Source organism: Tamandua tetradactyla, chromosome 5, assembly GCF_023851605.1.
Source record: "Tamandua tetradactyla isolate mTamTet1 chromosome 5, mTamTet1.pri, whole genome shotgun sequence".
Classification (NCBI taxonomy): Eukaryota; Metazoa; Chordata; class Mammalia; order Pilosa; family Myrmecophagidae; genus Tamandua; species Tamandua tetradactyla.
This window is the reverse complement of record NC_135331.1, coordinates 156162204-156181810: the sequence shown is the minus strand read 5'-3', so window position 1 is coordinate 156181810 and position 19607 is coordinate 156162204.

The following is a 19607-nucleotide window of genomic DNA, read 5'->3' as shown; positions in this document are numbered from 1 at the left end:
GAAAATTTTGCTTCTTCCTTTCCAATTTGGATGCAATTCATTTCTTTTTCTTGCCTAATTGCTCTAGGTAGAACTTCTAGAACAATGTGACACTGGCCATCCTTGTCTTGTTCCTGATCTTAGAGGGGAAGCTTTCAGTCTTTTCTCATTGTGGATGATGTTAGCTGTGAGCATTTCACATATTTCCTTTATCGTGTTGAAGAAGTTTCCTTCTATTTTTATCCCTTGAAGTGTCTTCACTATGAAAGGATGCTGACTTTTGTTAAATGACTTTTATGCAGTGATCAAGATGATCATGTGTTCTTTCCCCTTTGATTTGTTGATGTGTTGTATTACATTAATTGATTTACTTGTTTCAACCACTCTTGCAATTATACACCATGACCAAGTGAACACTTGGTCATGGTGTATAATTCTTTTAAAGTGCTGCTGGATTCAACTTGCAAGTGTTTATTTGAGGATTTTGGCATCTATATTCATTAGAGATTGGTCTGTAATTTTCTTTTCTTGTTGTACCTTTGTCTGGCTTTGACATTAGGGTGATATTGACTTCACAGAATGAATTAGGTAACTTTCCCTCCTCTTCAAGTTTTTTGAAAATTTGAACAGAATAGGTACTACTTCTTTCTTGAATGCTTGGTAGAATTCACACATGAAGCCATCTGGTCCTGGACTTTTCTTTTTTGGGAAGTTTTGGTGACTGACTCAGTCTCTTTACTTGTGATGAGTTTGTTGAGGTCTTCTGTTTCTTCTTGAGTTAATGTTGGTTATTTATGTATTTCTAGGAAGTTGTTCATTTCATCTAAGTTGCTGATGTTTTTAGCATACAGTTGCTCATAACATCCTCTCATCTCTTTTATTCCTGTGGTGTTAATAGTAATGTTTCCCCTCCTATTTCTGATTTTATTTATTTTCATCTTCTCAGGCTAGGTAAGGATTCATCAATTTTATTGATTTCTTCAAAGAACCATCTTCAGATTTTGTTGATTCTCTTTATTGTTTTCATGTTCCCAATTTTGTTTATTTCTGCTCTAATATTTGTTATTTATTTCCTTCTGTTTGCTTTGAGGTTAGTTTGCTGTTCTTTTCTAGTTCTTCCTGGTGATCAGTAAAGTCCTTGATTTTTGCTCTTATTTCTCTTTTTTTAATATTGGTATGTAGGGCAATGAATTTCCCTTTCAGCACTTCCTTTGTTATTTCCCATAAGTTTTGATGTGCTGTGTTCTTATTTTCATTTGTCTTGATATATTTACTGATTTCTTTTGTTATTTTTTCCTTGACCCACTGGTTGTTTAAGAATGTGTTGTTTAATCTCCATATATTTGTGTATTTTCAAGCCCTCTGCCTGTTATTGGTTTCCAGCTTCATCCTATAATGATCTGAGAAAGTGTTTTGCATAATTTCAATCTTTCTAAATTTATTGAGAGCTCAATATGTGGTCTGTCCTGGAGATTGATCCATGGGCACTTGAAAATAATGGATATCCTGCTTTTGTGGGATTCTTTGTTCTATAAATTTCTGTTAGTTCTAGATTACTGATTGTATTATTCAAGATCTCTGCTTCCTTATTGGCACTCCATCTAGATGTTCTATCCATTGATGAAAATGGTGTATTGAAGTCTCTAACTATTATTGAGAGTTGTCAATTTCTCCCTTCAGTGAAGCCAGTGTTTGCCTCAAAATGTTGGGAGACTCTAACTAGGTGCATAAATATTTATGAATGTGATTTCTTCTTGATGAATTGTGCCTTTTATTTAATACATAGTGTCCTTCTTTGTCTCTTTTAACTATTTCATATTTGAAGCCTTATCAGTCTGATATTAGTATAGCTACCCCTATGTGTACTGAAGAAAGGTATAGCTCTTTTCTGGTTGCTGTTTGTGTAAGAATATCTTTTTCTTGTCTTTCACTTTCAACCTACTTTTGTCCTTGGGTCTAAAGTGATCTCTTGTAGACAGTATATCGATGGATCCTGTCTTTTTATCCATTCTGTAAGACTATTTCTTTTGATTAGGGAGTTTAATCCATTAACACTTAATGTTATTATGGTAAAGGCAATACTTTCTTCAGCCATTTTATCCTTTGGATTTTATATGTCATATATATATATATTTTTCCTTTCTTTATACCTTTTTGTAACTGTGTTGGTTTGAAACTATTTATGTACCCCAGAAAAGCCATGTTCTTTTAATCCAATCAAGTTGGGGCAGGCTTAGGATAGGGTAGAACCTATTGATTAGGTTGTTTCTATGGAAATGTGACCCACCCAATTGTGGTTGGGATTTTTTCACTAGATTCTTTACATGGAGATGTGACCCTCCCATTCAAGGTGGGCCTGAATCTTTTTACTGGATCCTTCTATGAAGAGAATAAAAGTTAGAATACATAGAGAGCGTGCTCAGAGCTGATAGATAGCAGAGAGATGAAACCAAGATGCAGACATATGGAAATGCAGAAAGAAAGCCAGAAAGACCCATGGGAGCTGAGAGAGCCAGTTGAAACCAGAAGACAATAGAGAAGGATAGCAGACATCACCATGTGCCTTCTCATGCGACAGAGAAACCCTGGACATCATAGGTCTTGCTTCAGAGTCAAGATATCTTTCTCTGGATCCCTTAGTTTGGACTCTTTTTTTTTGGCCTTAGAACTGTAAAATTATACCTTAGTAAACCCTCTTTGTAAAAACTAATCCATTTCTGGTATAGTGTATTCTGGCAGCTTTAGCAAACTGAAAGAACTGTACTTGTTGATGATCTACATTTCTACACTCTCCTCCAAACCTCTCTCTCCTGTCTTTTCCTATCAGCCTATAGTAGTTACCTTAATATTCTTGTAATTCTTCCCTTAATATTTCTTATAGCCCTAAGGGCTTGAGAAGTTACAGGACTCACACACAGCCCCAATTCTAACCCTGCTGGAGTGTATTTGAGACAGGCTGGCTCTGATTTTTATAGGTTGAAACTGTTGCTAATATTCTATCCCCTGGGGTCCAAATTCTCTGAATGAGAGCTGTAACTTGTTCTTGGCCCTGCAACCCCCTCCATTATCTTGGGGGAAGATATACCCTTTAGGGAGCTATCTCACATACCTGAGTAGTTTCTTTGTGTCTCAATCAACTCTACTTCTGTCCTTGGCTGGGGCAGAGTTGAAAATGGAGAATATGGCATGCTTTTGTTGATGGGCTATTTAAAAAAGAAAAGCTGTTCTCAGAGCTGGCCCCCATCCCCCAGGTTTGCCACTCAAGAACTGGAGTTGTTACCCATGATATGTGCCCCTTTTCTTATGGCATAGCCTTTTTCAAGCAGTCTGAGCATAGCAAACTCCAGAAGCATCTGTTTTTTTTTTTTTTTTTTTTTTTGAGTCCTGTTTCCTCCAGCTGGGAGCAGGGATGAGACAGAACTCCTGGTTTCTTTCTTGTTTATGTTGTAAATGTGCCTGTGATCAGAGCTGGTATTCAGCAGTCCATATTCATTAACCAGATCTTCAGTTGGAGCCTGGCTGAGCTCTCTTTTCCTTGCTCCTAATAGAGAGGACTTCTGTTTTCCACCAAAGGGTGAATGATTTAGTCTTCTATGCCAGTGAGGATAGGGATACCACCCTCCACAGTGTGCAAGGATCTACTTACTACTGCTGTGATTTATCAATTTTGCATTTTCACTAGCTCCTGGCTAGTGTACAGTGTGCACCTGGTCTCCAAGGTACCCCAAACAGTTTTTCAGACAATTCCTGCCTATTTGCGAGCTTCCCTGGAGAACAGAATAAATTCTGTGCCTCCCAATGTCACCATCTTTCTTTCTTTCTAGAAACAATTGATTTCTGCTTGTTGACCCTGTATCCTGTACTCTTGCAAAGCTCACTTATTAGTTCTAGTTCTAGTAGCTTTTTGCAGATTCCAATGGATTTACTATATAGACAATCATGTCATCTATGAATATAGTTTTACATCTTCTTTCCAACCGGAAGACAATTTTGCCTTAGTTTCTGAATTTAGGGTAAAACATTTGGTATTTTGATGTTAATGTAGTTTTATCATATATCCCTTTTATCAGATTGAGGAGGTCCCTTCTATTTGTAGTTTATTATGAGTTTCTATAAGGAATGCAAACTGAAGTTTTAAAAAAATATGGTTAATTACATTGACTGATTTTTAGAATGTTAAATCAACCTTGCATTCCATGGAAAAACATTGTTGGATTTGATTTGCTAAAGTTCTGTTTAGAATTTTTAAATTTATATTAATGAGAGACATTTCTATGTAATTTTCTTTTCTGTTGTGAATAGAGTAATGTCGATCCAGTTTTGCTATCAGGGTAATACCGGTTTATAGATTCAGTTGGGGGAGTATTTCCTCCTCTTCAACATCTTGAAAGAGTTTGTGTAGATTTGGTATTATTTCTGGTAATTGTTCAGTAGAATTCAAATGTTAAGCCATTTAAGCCTGGGGCTTTTTTTATGGGGTTGCTTTTATTTAAAAATGAAATTTCTTTACAGGCTACAGGATTATTCAGGGCATTTTTTCTTGTGAGAGCTTTGGTAATTTGTATCTTTAAAAGAATTTGTCCCTGTTAAGTTGTTGAACTTATTTGTATTAAGTTGATTTCAGTATTCCATTATTTCCCTTTTATTATCTCTAGAATATATAATTATAGTGATGACACCACTTTCATTCTTGATACTAGTAATTTGTGTCTCTCTGTTTTTTATGGTCAATCTGGCTAAAGTTTTACCATTTTTATTGCTCTTCTCAAAGAACCAGTTATTGGTTTTATTAAACTTTTGCTATTTTTTCCCTTTTCTATTTCACCAATGCATGCTTTGGCATTTGCTATTTCCTTTCTTAGTTTAGGTTCAATATGTTCTTTTTTTGAGATGGAATTAATGTTATTGATATGAGAGTTTTCCTTTTTTAAATATAGGTGTTTCATCATATAAATCTCCTTTAAGTATTGCTTTAGTGGCACCTCAAAATCTTGATATGTTGTGCATTCATTTTTATTCAATTCAAAATACTTTCAAAATACTTCTAATTTCTCTTTGGGCTTCTTCCTTATACGTTCACTTAGATGTATAATATTTAGTTTCTAAATAATTTAATATTTTCTAGAGATCTTTCTGTTGACTTCTAATTTCATTTCATTGTGGTTGGAGAATATACTTTGATACTTTGTATGCTTGAATTATTTAAATATTATTGATATTTGGCTGCTATTGGAGTGAGTGTTCAAGATATGTCTATTAGGTCAAGTTGATTGATAGTATTGTTCAAGCGTTCTATGCCCTTACTGATTTTTTTTTTTTGTCTACTTGCACTTTCTATTATTGAGAGAGGGGTCTTGAAATCCTGGAGTGTAATTTTGGACCTGTATATTTCTTTTTTCAATTCTACCAATTTTGATTCATGTTATTTTGAAACTCTATTATTAGGTGCATAAATGTTCAGGATTTTTATGTCCTCTTGACTTAAATAGACACCACTATTATTATTAAATTATTTTCCTCCCTGGTAATTTTTTGCTTTAAAATGGACTTAGTCTGATGTTAATTATTTTAATTAATGTTAACAAGGTGTCTTTTTTCATTCCTTAACTTTTAACCTATGTGTGCCTTTACTTGTGAAGTGCATTTGTCATAGGCAAAATATAGTTGGGTTTGTCTTTTTATACAATCTGATAATTTGTGCCTTTTAAATGTCGTACTTAGGCCATTTACATTTAATGTGAATATTGATATATTTAGATTTTATCCTATTCTCTTGTGACTTGTTTTTCATTTGTTCCACCTGTCCTTTTTCCCCTTTTTTCTGTCTTCTTTTCAATTATCTGAATACTTTTTATGCTTCTGTGATGGTTAGTTCATGTGTCATCTTGGCCAGGTGATGGTGCCCAGTTGTCTGGTCAAGCAAGCACTGGCTTAACTGTTACTGCAAGGACATTTCATGGACTTAAATCAACAGTCAGTTGATTGTATCTATGGCTGATTACATCTATGATCAACTAAGGAGAGTGATTTTCACAATGAGAGATGTTTAATCCAATCATTTGAATACTTTTAAGGTAGAGTTAACTTCAGGAGTCAGAAGAGAGAAATCACATCTCTACTTTAGCCAGCTAGCCTCTCCTGGGAGTTCATTGAAGATTTTCATCATTGTTGCCAGCTCACAGCCTGTCCTGTGGGATTTGGACTCATGCATCCCCATGAGTTAGGTGATCCCCAAGTTGCATGAAGCATTTTTATAAAATCTCATTTGACAGATATCTCCTGTTGGTACTGCTTTCTTAGAGCACCTGACTAATACAACTTCCATTTCATTTCTTTTGTTGTCTGTAACTCTTATCTATTATTTTAGTGGTTTATTTACAGTTAATAGTATACATCTTTAGCTAACATCTACCTTCAAATCATTATATCATTTAATATTTATTGTAAGAACTTTATGGTAATATAATATAAATCAATTTCTGTCCTCTCCACTATGGTACTATTGTCACATATTTTACTTCTCTATATTCTATCAGCCCCATACTATATTGCTGCTATTTGGCTTTAACAGTCAGTTACCTATGAAAGAAATTTAAATTAAAAAAAAACTCTATATATTTACTCATGGAGTTACATTTTGCAGTGATATTCATTCCTTATGTAGATATAAATTTCTATCTTTTTTGATTTTCCTTCTCTCTGAAAGACTTTAAATTTTCTTGTAGAGCTGGTTTTCTGGTGACAGATTTTTTCAGCTTTTTAAAACTTGAAAACATTTTTTTTTTTACTTTTTTATTGTATAGTATAACATATATATAAAGAAAAGAAATAAAAAAGCAATAGTTTTCAAAGCACTCTTCAACAAATGGTTGCAGGATAGATCCCAGAGTTTGTCATGGGCTATCATATGATCTTCTCATATTTTTCCTTCTAGCTGCTCCAGAATATAGGAGGCTAGAAGGCTTAAATACTTTTTTATCATCATGATCATCATTTTTTTCCTTCTTTTTTTTGTGAACAATAACATATATACGAAAAAGCTATAAATTTCAAAGTATAGCACCACAATTAGTTGTAGTGCATATTTCAGACTTTGACATGGGTTACAATTTCACAATTTTAGGTTTTTACGTCTAGCTGCTCTAAAATACTGGAGACTAAAAGAGATATCAATTTAATGATCCAGCATTCATATTCATTTGTTAAGTCCTATCTTCTATGTATAATTCCACCATCACCTTTAATCTTTCCATACCTCTCTTTGGGGATGTTTGGGCTATGGCAATTCTAAATTTTTACTATTGGAAGGGTCTGATTAGGGTAGGGAAATGGAACTATCTGATGTTCTAGAGAGGCTGGGCTAGGTTTCAGGACTTGTTTGGACCAGGGATCCATCTGGAGGTTGTAGGCTTCTGGCAAGTAATTCTAGTGCCTGGAACATTTGTGGAATCTTATATATTTCCCTAGGTGTTCTTTAGGATTGACTGGAATGGTGCTAGTTGGGGGTTGGCAGGTTATGATAGATAGTGAGGTCTAACTGAAGCTTGGGTAAGAGCAACCTCCAGAGTAGCTTTTTGACTTTTTTGGAATTCTCTCTGCCACTGATACTTTATTAGTTACATTTATTTTCCCACTTTTAGTCAGGATGGAATTGTTGATCCCATGGTGCCAGGGCAAAATGTGGATTTTTAATATATAATTGTTGATCCCACGGTACCAGGTCTGAATTCATCCCTGGGAGTTATCTCTCATGTCAGCAGGGAGACTTTCACCCATGGATGTCATGTCCCACATCAGGGGAAGGGCAATGATTTCACTTGTAGATTTGAGTTTAGAGAGACTGAGGCCACATCTGAGCAATAACAGATGTCCTCCTGAAGTAACTCTTAGGCATGCCTATAGATAGTCTAAGCTTCTCCACTACCTACATAAGCTTCATAAAAGTAAGCTACACGATCGAGGGCATGGCCTATTGATTTGGGTATCCCTAAAGTTTGACATAATATCAGGGGATTCCCTGATGGTAAAGTTTAATAGTTTCATATTCTTTCTCCCCTCCCTTAGGGGATTTTGCCAATAGTTTTTGATTATATGATTAATATGCTCTGGGATATTTCCAGGCACTACAATAATCTATACAGCATTAAAAAACCTTTCTTATTCTGTACTTCCTGTGTTTCAGTTGTTCACATGAGCTATATAGATTTTATAGAGCTATATAGAATTACATTATGCACTAGAGAAAATTTCAGTTCCAGATCAAGTAAATCTTTCTTCCATTGGTCTCAAAAAGTATGTGTGGTTCTAATATATAGACACTGTCTTCCTTACCCCTATGTTTTGAGTTACTTTAACTCCAACATGTTCAGCTTCATTCTTATCTCTAAATATCAGGTTATATATATAAAACAGCCTCTCAAAATCCAGAATTAAATGTTCACCACTCTGGACTTAATGTGTCTGTTCTAAAAGCTTACAGTCTAGGCTCCTGCTTTCTTATAAGCATTTTCTGAAGGTGACCATAACATTATTGTTTTTTTATGTTTCTGACTTATTTGTCTCACCAAATGTCCCACATGTTCATTCACATTGTTGCATGCCTCACGACATTGTTCCTTTTCGTAACAGCACAACCTTCATTCATAAGTATGCAGCATCGTTCTCCAGTCTACTCCATCAGTGCATTCTTCAGCCACCTGCATCCATCGGGCATCTTGTATAGTGCCCAAAGTCCACAGCCCTCAACATTCTCGATTTTAGAAAATTTCATTGTCCCCAAGAGACAGAAAACCAATAAACACACCTTCCCAAATAGGAAATCTAAACCTCTTCTTAACACTTGTCCCTCACCCCATTGTTTATCTCTGCTGTTGCTGTGGTAGTACTGATGGTTTCCTTTTAAATATCACTCCTAGCATGCAACAGCAGTTTTCTCCTGTACCCTAGACTAAAACACTCTTTATATAAGAATCATATCTTTGAAGTAATTCTTATGAGAACTCATTCATATTTCTAGTGTGAGTCAGTGGGACCCATAGGTCTATACAACTCCTTTCAATCCTGTTCATCCTCAATATGGTAATACTACTTCTAGACACACTAGAGAATCACCTTCACTCCTATCTATTTCCTTACATTGGGGTTCAATCTCATTAGTTAACAGTTCACCCATCTCTAGCTTCTATGTATCTCTAAGTACCTTATATTCTATATTATAAGCCTCTGATTATACCTTTATGCTGGTTATAAAAGTAGACTCATACGATATCTATCCTTTTGTGTCTGGCTAACTTCACTCAGCATTATGTCCTCAAGCCTCATCCATCTTGTCAGGTGCTTCAGGATGTCATTTTGTCTTACTGCTGTATAATATTTCATCACATGTATATACCACATTTTGTTGATACACTCTTCTGTTGGTGGGCTTTTGGTTTGTGTCCATCTTTTAGTGATTGTGAATAATGCTGCTATGAACATCGATGTGCAAATGTCTGTTTGTGTCATTGCTTTCAGCTCTTCTGGGTATATACAAGAAGTGCTATTGCTGGGTCATAGGGAAATTGATATTTAGTTTCCTAAGGAACTGTCAAACAGTCTTCCATAGTGGCTGCACCATTATACATTCCCCCCAGCAGTGCATAAGTGTCCCAGTTTCTCCACATCCTATCCAACATTATAGTTTCCTGTTTGTTTAATAGCAGCCATTCTTAGAGGTATGAGATGGTATCTCATTGTAGTCTTGATCTGCATTTCCCTTATAAAGCCAGTGAAAACGAATATCTCTTCATGTGTTTTTGAGCTATCTGTGTTTGCTCTTCAGAAAAATGCCATTCATATCTTTAACCCATTTTATAATTGGATTGTTTGTTCTTTTGTTGTTGAGTTGTATGATTTCTTTGTATATTCAGGAAATCATGCCTTTGTCTGATATGTAATTTCCAAATATTTTCTCCCATTGAGTTGGCTGCTTCTTTACCTTTTTGACAAAGTCTTTTGAGGTACAGAAAAACATTTGATTTTGAGGAGTTCCCATTTATCTATTTTTTCTTTTGTTGCTTGTGTTTTGGGTGTAATGCTTAGGAAGCGACCTCCTATCACTAGGGTCTTGAAGATGTTTCCCTACATTTTCTTCTAAAGTTTTATGGTGCTAATTCTTTTTTCTTTTTCTTTTTCTTTTTTTTTTTTCACATGGTCAGGCACTGGGAACTGAACCCAGGTCCTCTGGCATGGCAGGCAAGCATTCTTGCCTGCTGAGCCACCGTGGCCCGGTGCTAGTTCTTATATTTAGGTGTTTGATCCACTTGTAGTTAATTTTTGTATAGGTATAAAATAGGGGTCCTCTTTTATTCTCTTGGCTATTGATATCCAGTTCTTCCATGCCCAATTATTGAAAAGACTATTTTGTCCCAGTTCAGAGGATTTGGGGGCTTTGTGAAAAATCAGTTGACAACAGATTTGGTGGTCTATTTCTGTACTCTCAATTCAATTCCATTGGTCAATGCTTCTCTCTTTGTGCCAGTACCATGCTGTTGTGACCACTGTGGCTTTATATAAGTTTTAAAGTCAGGAAGTGTTAATCCTCCCACTTTATTCTTCTTTTTTAGGATGCTTTTAGCTATTTGGTGTCTCTTTCCCTCCCAGATGAATTTGGTAGTTAGCTTTTCCAAATCTTCAAAGTAGGTTGTTGAATTTTGATTGGTACTGTATTGAATCTGTAGATCAACTTGGAGAGAATTGACATCTTAACTATGTTTAGCCTTCCTATCCATGAGCAGTGACTGTCTTTCCTCCTATTTAGATCTCCTTTGATTTCTTTTAGCAATGTTATGTAGATTTCTGTGTACAAGTCCTTTACATCCTTAGTTAAGTTCATTCCTAAGTATTTGATTCTTTTAGTTGATATTTTGAATGGAATTTTCTCCTTAACTGACTCCTCAGTAGGCTCATTGCTTGTGTATAGAAATGTTCCTATTTTTTGCATGTTGATTTTATAACCCACCATCTTGCTGAATTTGTTTATTAGCTCAAGTAACTTTGCTGTAGATTTCTCAGGATCTTCCATGTATAGTATCATATCATCTGCAAATAATGAGAGTTTTACTTCTCTCTTCCCAATTTGGATGTCTTTTATTTCTTTGTCCTGCCTGATTGGTCTAGCTAGAACTTCTAGCACAGTGCTGAATAATGTTGGTGACAGTGGGCATCCTTGCCTTGTACCTGAACTTAGGGGGAAGGCTTTCAATCTCCCTCCATGGAGTATGATGCTGGCTATCGGTTTTTCATATATTTCCTTTATCATATTGAGGTTGTTACCTTTGATTCCTATCATTTGGAGTGTTTTTATCAGGAAAGGATGCGAATTTTGTTGAATGCTTTTTTAGCAGCAATTGAGATGATCATGTGATTTTTCACATTAATTGATTTTCTTGTGTTGAACCATTCTTCCATTCTTCTATAAACCCCACTTGGTCATGGTGTATAATTCTTTTAATGTGCTCTTAGATTCGATTTGCTAATATTTTATTGAGAATTTTTGCATCTAGGTTCATTAGGGAGATTGGCCTGTAGCTTTCCTTTCTTATAGCATCTTTACCCAGGTTTGGTATTAAAATGATATTAGCTTTGCCTACACAATGGGAGACAATATTTGGAAACGACATATCAGATAAAGGTCTAGTATCCAGAATATATAAAGAGATTGTCCAACTCAACAACAAAAAGACAGCCAACCCAATTACAAAATGGGAAAAAGACTTGAACAGACACCTACCAGAAGAAGAAATACGGATGGCCAAGAGGCACATGAAGAGATGCTCAATGTCCCTGGCCATTAGAGAAATGCAAATCAAAACCACAATGAGATATCATCTCACACCCACCAGAATGGCCATTATCAACAAAACAGAAAATGACAAGTGCTGGAGAGGATGCGGAGAAAGAGGCACACTTATCCACTGTTGGTGGGAATGTCAAAGGGTGCAACCACTGTGGAAGGCAGTTTGTCGGTTCCTCAAAAAGCTGAATATAGAATTGCCATACGACCCAGCAATACCATTGCTAGGTATCTACTCAAAGGACTTAAGGGCAAAGACACAAACGGACATTTGCACACCAATGTTTATAGCAGCATTATTTACAATTGCAAAGAGATGGAAACAGCCAAAATCTCCATCAACAGAAGAGTGGCTAAACAAACTGTGGTATATACATATGATGGAATATTATGCAGCTTTAAGACAAGATAAACTTATGAACCATGTAATAACATGGATGGACCTAGAGAATATTATGCTGAGTGAATCCAGCCAAAAACTAAAGGACAAATACTGTATGGTCCCACTGATGTGAACGGACATTCGAGAATAAACTTGAAATATGTCATTGGTAACAGAGTTCAGCAGAAGTTAGAAACAGGGTAAGACAATGGGTAATTGAAGCTGAAGGGATACAGACTGTGCAACAGGACTAGATACAAAAACTCAAAAATGGACAGCACAATAATACCTAATTGTAAAGTAATCATGTTAAAACACTGAATGAAGCTGCATCTGAGCTATAGGGTTTTTTTTTGTTTTTGTTTGCTTGTTTGTTTGTTTGTTGTTGTTGTTTTTTACTATTATTACTACTTTTATTTCTTTTCTTAATATTAACATTTTATATCTTTTTCTGTTGTGTTGCTAGTTCCTCTAAACCGATGCAAATGTACTAAGAAACGATGATCATGCATCTATGTGATGATGTTAAGAATTACTAAGTGCATATGTAGAATGGTATGATTTCTAAATGTTGTGTTAATTTCTTTTTTTTTTTTCTTTCCGTTAATAAAAAAATAAAAAAAAATGATATTAGCTTTATAAAATGAATTAGGTTGAGTTCCTTTTTCCTCACTTTTTTGGAAAAGTTTGAGCAGGATTGGTGTTAGTTCTTTCTGGAATGTTTGATAAAACTCCCCTGTGAAGCCATCTGGCCCTGGGCTTCTCTTTGTAGAAAGATATTTGAGGACTGATTGAATCTCTTTTCTTGTGATTGGTTTGTTGAGATCTTCTATTTCTTCCTGAGTCAGTGAAGCTTGTTTGTGTGTCTCTAGGAATTTGTCCATTTCATCTAAGTTGTCTAGTTTTTTGGTGTATAGTTGTTCATAGTATCCTCTTATGATTTCTTTTTATTTCTTCAGGGTCTGTGGTAATGCACCCCTTCTCATTTCTGATTTTGTATATTTGCATCCTCTCTCTTTTTTTCTTTGTCAGTCTTGCTAGTGGTCCATCAGTTTTATTGATTTTTCTCAAACAACCAACTTTTGGTTTTATTGATTCTTTCTATTGTTCTTTTGTTCTCCCATTCATTTATCTTTGTTTTAATCTTTGTTATTTCTTTTCTCTTATTTACTTTGGGGTTAGTTTGCTCTTCTTTCTCAAATTCCTCCAGATTTGCTATTAAGTCCTTGATTTTTGCTCTTTCTTGTTTTTTAATACAGACATTTAAGGCAATAAGTTTCCCTCTCAGTACAGCCTTTGCCACATCCCATGAGTTCTGATCAGTTGCATTCTCATTTTCATTCATCTCCAGGTAGCTGCTGATTTCTCTAACAATTTCTTCTTTGACCCACTGGTTGTTTAAGAGTGTGTTATTTAATCCCCATGTATTTGTGAATGTTTTTATTCTTTGGTGGTTATTGAAATACAGTTTCATCCCATTGTGATCAGAGAAAGTGCTTTGAATATTTTCAATTTATAAAAACCTGTTTTGTGCCCTAGCTCATGATCTATCCTGGAGAATGTTCCATGAGAACTAGAGAAGAATGTATAACCTTGTGCTTTGGGGTGCAATGACCTAGATATGTCTGTTAGGTCTCATTCATTTATCAAGTTGTTTAACTTCTCTATTTTCTTGTTGGTCTTCTGTCCGGTTGTTCTATCTATAGAGGAGAATGGTACCAACCAAATTGTAACCAAAATTTCTTTTGGTTACAACTTGTGTGAAAAATCTTTTTCCATCCTTTCACTTTCAATTTATTTGTATCCTTGTGTCTAAGATGAGTCTCTTGTAAGCAGCATATAGCTGTATTATGTTCCTTAATCATTCTGCCAATCTGTGTCTTTTAATTGGTAAGTTTAGTCCATTAGCTTTCAAATTTATTATTGAAAAGGCATTTCTTGATTACACCATCTTATCTTTTTAATTTTATTTGTGAGATCTATATATTTTTTCCTCTTTCTCTTTGAATTCTTTAAATTACCCTTAGTGGCACTCTTCAGTTCTGTGCCCTCCTCCAGACCTCCCTCTCCTGTCTATGTATTTTTTTCAGCCGGCAGAACTCCTTTAAGTATTTCTTGTAGGGCTGGTTTCTTGTTGACAAATTCTTTCAGGACTTTTTTGTCTGTGAAAACTTTAATCTCTCCCTCAATGTTGAAGGACAATTTGGCTGGGTACAGAATTCTTGGCTGGAAGTCTTTCTCTTTCAGGATCAGAATATATCATACCACTGCCTGCTGGCCTCCAGGGTGCTAGTTGAGTAGTCTGAACTCAGTCTTATTTGATTTCCCTGTATATAGTAGATTGTTTTCTTTTGTTGCTTTCAGGATTTTCTGATTCTCTTCAACAGTTGGCAGTCTAATTAGCACGTGCCTTGGGGAAGGCCTATTTGGATTTATTCTGTTTAGAGTTCTTTGGGCTTCTTTGACTTCTATATTTACGTCCTTTATGATGGTTGGGAAGGTTTCCCCCTTTATATCCTCAACTACTCCTAGCCCTTTACTCCTCTCTTCTTCTTCTGGGACACCAATGATTCTTATGTTTGCATGCTTTGAATGTCCATCATTCCCCTGAGTTCCCATTCATTTTTTCCCATCTTTTTTGCTATTTGCTGTTCTGAGTCTTCGAAATCAATTATCCTGTCTTCTATATCACTTATTCTTTCTTCTGTCTCTTCAAATCTGGTGTTGTGTGCCTCTAGTATGTCTTTTATTTGGTCAACAATCTTTAATCTCTGTAATTTCTGCTATTTTTCTATTTATTATTTAAAATTCCTCTTTGTGCTCTTCTACTGTCTTCTTGATCTCCTTTATGAGATTTGCTAACAACTTATTTTATTAAGTAGAGTTGTATGAAAATCTTTGATTAGTTGTTCCAACGTCTGTGTCTCCTTTGGTGTTTTAATTTGGTCATTAGGCAGGGCTCTATCTGTTTGCCTTGTGATATGCTTAGTGATCTTCTGCTGTCTTCATGACATGTAAATATTTTGATTGATTTACTTTGGGAGTTGATTTCTCTCAGTAGTCTAAGGCCTTGTGTTTGTGGGATGGTTGTACAGCAGGGAACAGGGCATGGGGTGGAGCACTCCATTTCAGGGCAGCAGATTGGGGATGTTACACTGATGCTTATGAACGTGGGCACCCAGCGGCCAGGGAGGATGTAGCTGTGTGAGTGCACTGGTCTGTGGGGGTATAACCCTGTTGTGCGCTGGTCTAAGGCACAGGGCCCTTTGTGCGCATGCATAGAATTGTAGCCACAGGTCAGCATTACGCCTTCGTGAATTGGGGCAGATGTGACCTGGCCGAGCAGGTCGGCACTTTCTCAGAGCTGGGAAGTGAGGCTGAGGGCTGCACGCATGTGGGGTTCTAGGACTGCTGAAAAATGTGGTTCCCAGAGCTGAATGACATGACTGGGGGCCCATTTACATGTGTGGGCCTAGGAGTGCCGTAAAGGGATGCTCTGAGCTCAGGAAGGGCAGGGTGAGGCTGCGCTACACTATGAGCAAGGTGTGGGGGTACCTAGGTATGGAGGTTAGTACCTGCAGCCTTTATGCACTGGCAAAAGCCTGCAGGGAACAGGGAGGGAGTGCTAGTGCTCAGGAGGCTTGCAGGAGACGTCAGTTGGGCTGCAGTTGGGGTGGAGGTATGGGGTAAGTGCGTGCACTGGGGGCTGGTGGGGTGGGGGCGCCTGGAGCGTGGGGTATGGTAGAAGGTGATGGGGTACAGGTGCGTGGGGTGTAGGGTGAGTTTCCAGTTACAGGGCTGTGCTGGTGAGAGTAGTGCACCCAAGGAATGTGGCCTGGCTTACTTCCTAGTCCTGTGCTCCTGTCTGTGCACTCCTGTGGGCTCCACTCCTCTGTGCCAGGCTCCAGCTTTCTGCCTGTTGTTCCTTGGCCCCTGCAACCAGGGCTGCTGCATGTGGTGCAGAAGGCTCTCCCAGGTCAGTTGCACTTCTGAATTGCTGCCTCAGTTGCCCTCCTGTCCCTTCTCTAACTTTTCCTTGAGCTAATCTTGAGCTACTGTATTGGCAATCTTCCCTGAAGTCCTCTGCAAACAATTTTTTTTTTTTTTTTTTTTTTTCTAAAGGAAAGACAGAGAGAAGGAAGGAAGGATAGAAGGAAGGAAGGAAGGAAGAAAGGGAAACATCTTTAAACATTTTCTGGTTTTATTGTATTCTGTTTCTCCGTTTTTGTTACATGGGCTGGGGCCGGGAATCGAACCGAGGTCCTCCGGCATAGCAGGCAAGCACTTTGCCCGCTGAGCCACCGCGGCCCGCCCCTGCAAACAATTTTTTAACATTTATTTTGAAACCTATTTTTGCTGGCCGTATGAATCCTGGTTTGACTATTATTTTTTCTTTCAGTACCTTAAAAAATTTCTCTACTGTCTTCTTACTGGTTTTAATTCCAGTGAGAGATCCCCTCTCATCTTTATCTTTGTGCTCTGATATAAGGTGTCCTTTTCTCTGTCTGTGCTCAAGAATTCCTCTTTATCACTGGTTTTGATCAGTTTAATTATAATTTATATTGGTTTAAATTTCCTTATATTTTTTGTGCTTGGTGTTTGAGGTTTTAGTTCCCTGGTTGCTAAAACAAATACCATGGGTCATTTTAAACAATGGGGACTTGTTAGCTCACAGTTTTGAAGCTAGGAGAAATCCACAATCAAAGTACAGCAAGACAGGGCAGGCAGGTCACGGTGGCTCAGCAGGCAGAGTTCTCCTCTGTTAGGCTAGAGCTTGGGCTCAATTCCCGGTACCTGCCCATGCAAAAAAAAAAAAAAAAAAAGTATCAGCAAGACACTACTTTTTCCCTAAAAATTCTGGCATTCTGTGGCTGGCTGCAAGTAGTTCTTGGTCCTTGACTCTTCTATCACATGGCAACACACATGACAGAGTCATTCAAGTTCTGTTGACTTCAGCTCCTGTTTGCTCACGTGGCTTCTCCTCTGCGTCCAATTTCCTCTGCAAATAAATGTTTCAACCATATTGGACTGAGGCCCACCCTCATTCAGTCTGAGCACACCTTGACTAATAAGATCTTCTACAGCCCTACTTACAACTGTGTTTACACCCACAGGAGCAGGGGTTGGGACATGACATGCATTTTGTGGGGGACATGATTCAGTCCTCGACAGGATTTGATAGGTTTCTTGGATCTGAACTTATAGTTTTCATCAAATTTAGAAAAATTTCAGCTACTATTTCTTTAAATATTTTTCTGTCTTCCTCCTCCTATTATATACATTAGACTGCACAAAGTTGTCCCAGGTTTACTGATGCTCTATTGCTTTGATCTTCTTTTCTCTGTGTCTTTGAATAGCTTCTGAAGCTATTTCTTCAATTTCAGTAATCTTTTCTTCTGCAATGCCTAATCTGCCACTATATCCAGTGTACTTTTCATCACACATATTGTAATTTTCAATACAAGTTAATCTTGGTCTTCTTAGTTCTAAATTCTTTGTGTGATAATCCTAATATTTCTTAGCTGTATTGATTTGTTCTTCTTATTCTGGGTCATATTTTTTCTACTTCTTTGCATGCCTGCACTTTTTTATTGGATGCTAGACTTTGTGAATTTTAATTTGCTAGTACTGGTGAAGTGAAAACAGGCGCAGGGGCCATCTCCCAGTCTTCACCTAACCAACTCCCAACTCCTTTTCCCCTCTTGCTTGTTTGTTCATAGCTGTTTCTATGTTTCCACTTTGCAGCCCAGGGGAGGAATGAAGTCCCAATGGTAAAAAACAAGCTACGCAGAAACAGCCTGACTATAGCTTAATCTCCAAACAGAACCCTAGAATAAGCAGCCCCAATTGCTTGCCAGGGTGGGAAACTATGCATAAAGATTGCTTTATATATACTTTTGCTCAGTGGTAGGGACTTCTCCCTTTGGGGTGTATAAAAACCCAATGCTCAGGCAGCAAAGGAGTCATTCATCTCTGATGTAAAATGGGCTGTGTAGAGCCATCACCTGCCATCTCAGACCCAAGCAGTTGGCCTCTCCAAGATGATGAGACCTCTTCTGGTCTTTTGGACCCTTTGTGTTATGCAACTAACAAGGTAGTCATTTGTTGGGACTTTCTTTTATGCTTCAACTCATGTTCACATGACACACCCTATAGCAACTTGCTCCATAGTTAGGTGCTAGATCTTTTTCTATTCCTATATATATATAAGCCTTGTGCTTTGTTCTGGGATGAAGTTAGGTTACATGGAAAGACTTTGATCCCTTTTGGATCTCACTTTTAAAAATTTTGTTAGGTGGGTCTGGTGCAGTGTTAAATATAGGTTACTTATTCCCCACTACTGATACAATACTTTATGTGTACTCTAATAAATGTCTTGTGAATTGTGAGGTTTTCTAGTCTGGCTGGAAATATAGATTGATCTACTAGGAAGTAGAAACAGATACCTGAGTTTCTGTCCCAAGGAGCTCATCTCTATTGAAGCTTTACGTGGAGAATAACTCAGACCCAGGAGTTTTTACTTCATTCCTTAGGGAGTAGGGATCCACTGACTGCCTTTTCAAAGAGCCACCATGAAATGAAAGCTATGGTTTAGGGAGAACCTGGCAGTTGTATTGTACATGTAAAAATGGAAAGAACCTGGGGAAATCAACAAGGAGAGCATTTCAGGATGAGTCATGAAAGGCTCAGATGGAATCAGTGGAAGTGGGCATGGAAAGGGCAAGTAAAAAGAAGGAATAGACTGAAATTTCAAAGTGACTTCATATGCAAGGTAAGGGCAGGAATCAGCCCAGGATGACTTGGAGACTTTGAGGAGGCTTGATTGATAGGATACTGGAATTAAGAATAGAAATAGGCACGACAGAAGAGGAGCTTGTTTCAGGATGCAGATGACAAATTTCAAATTTATTTTTAGGTGTTAGAGTTCCGAGGTGACAGTGGGATACCAAAGTAGATATGTACAGCTGTTGGATGAAAATGTGGGACTGTAAGGAGAGGTCAGGGCTCAGGAATTTATTCAGTTCATTCAGTTTATTCATTTAGCAAATGTTGACATCTATGGTTTGCCAGAATGCTGAGTTTGGCATTGGGATGAAAAGGCATAGAACTGTAGTCTCTGTCCTTGAGGATCAGGTAAATGGGTGATGCAACGGGTTAATCAAGCAAAGAAGCAGATAAAGGGTATTATAGGCAGAGTGAACAATATGGGAAAAGGTAGAGGCAAGAGAGAGCACAGCATATTAGGGATCTCATTGTGGAAATAGGTATGTATGAGGGAGAGACAAATGATAAAGCTGAAGTGCAAGACAGAAGGGCCTTGTAGGGAACTTGGTGACTCTGAGCTGCCTTGTAGGACATTGAAGTGAAGATACCCAAAGGCCCTGGACTTTATCCTGTGGGTATTGGGGGTTG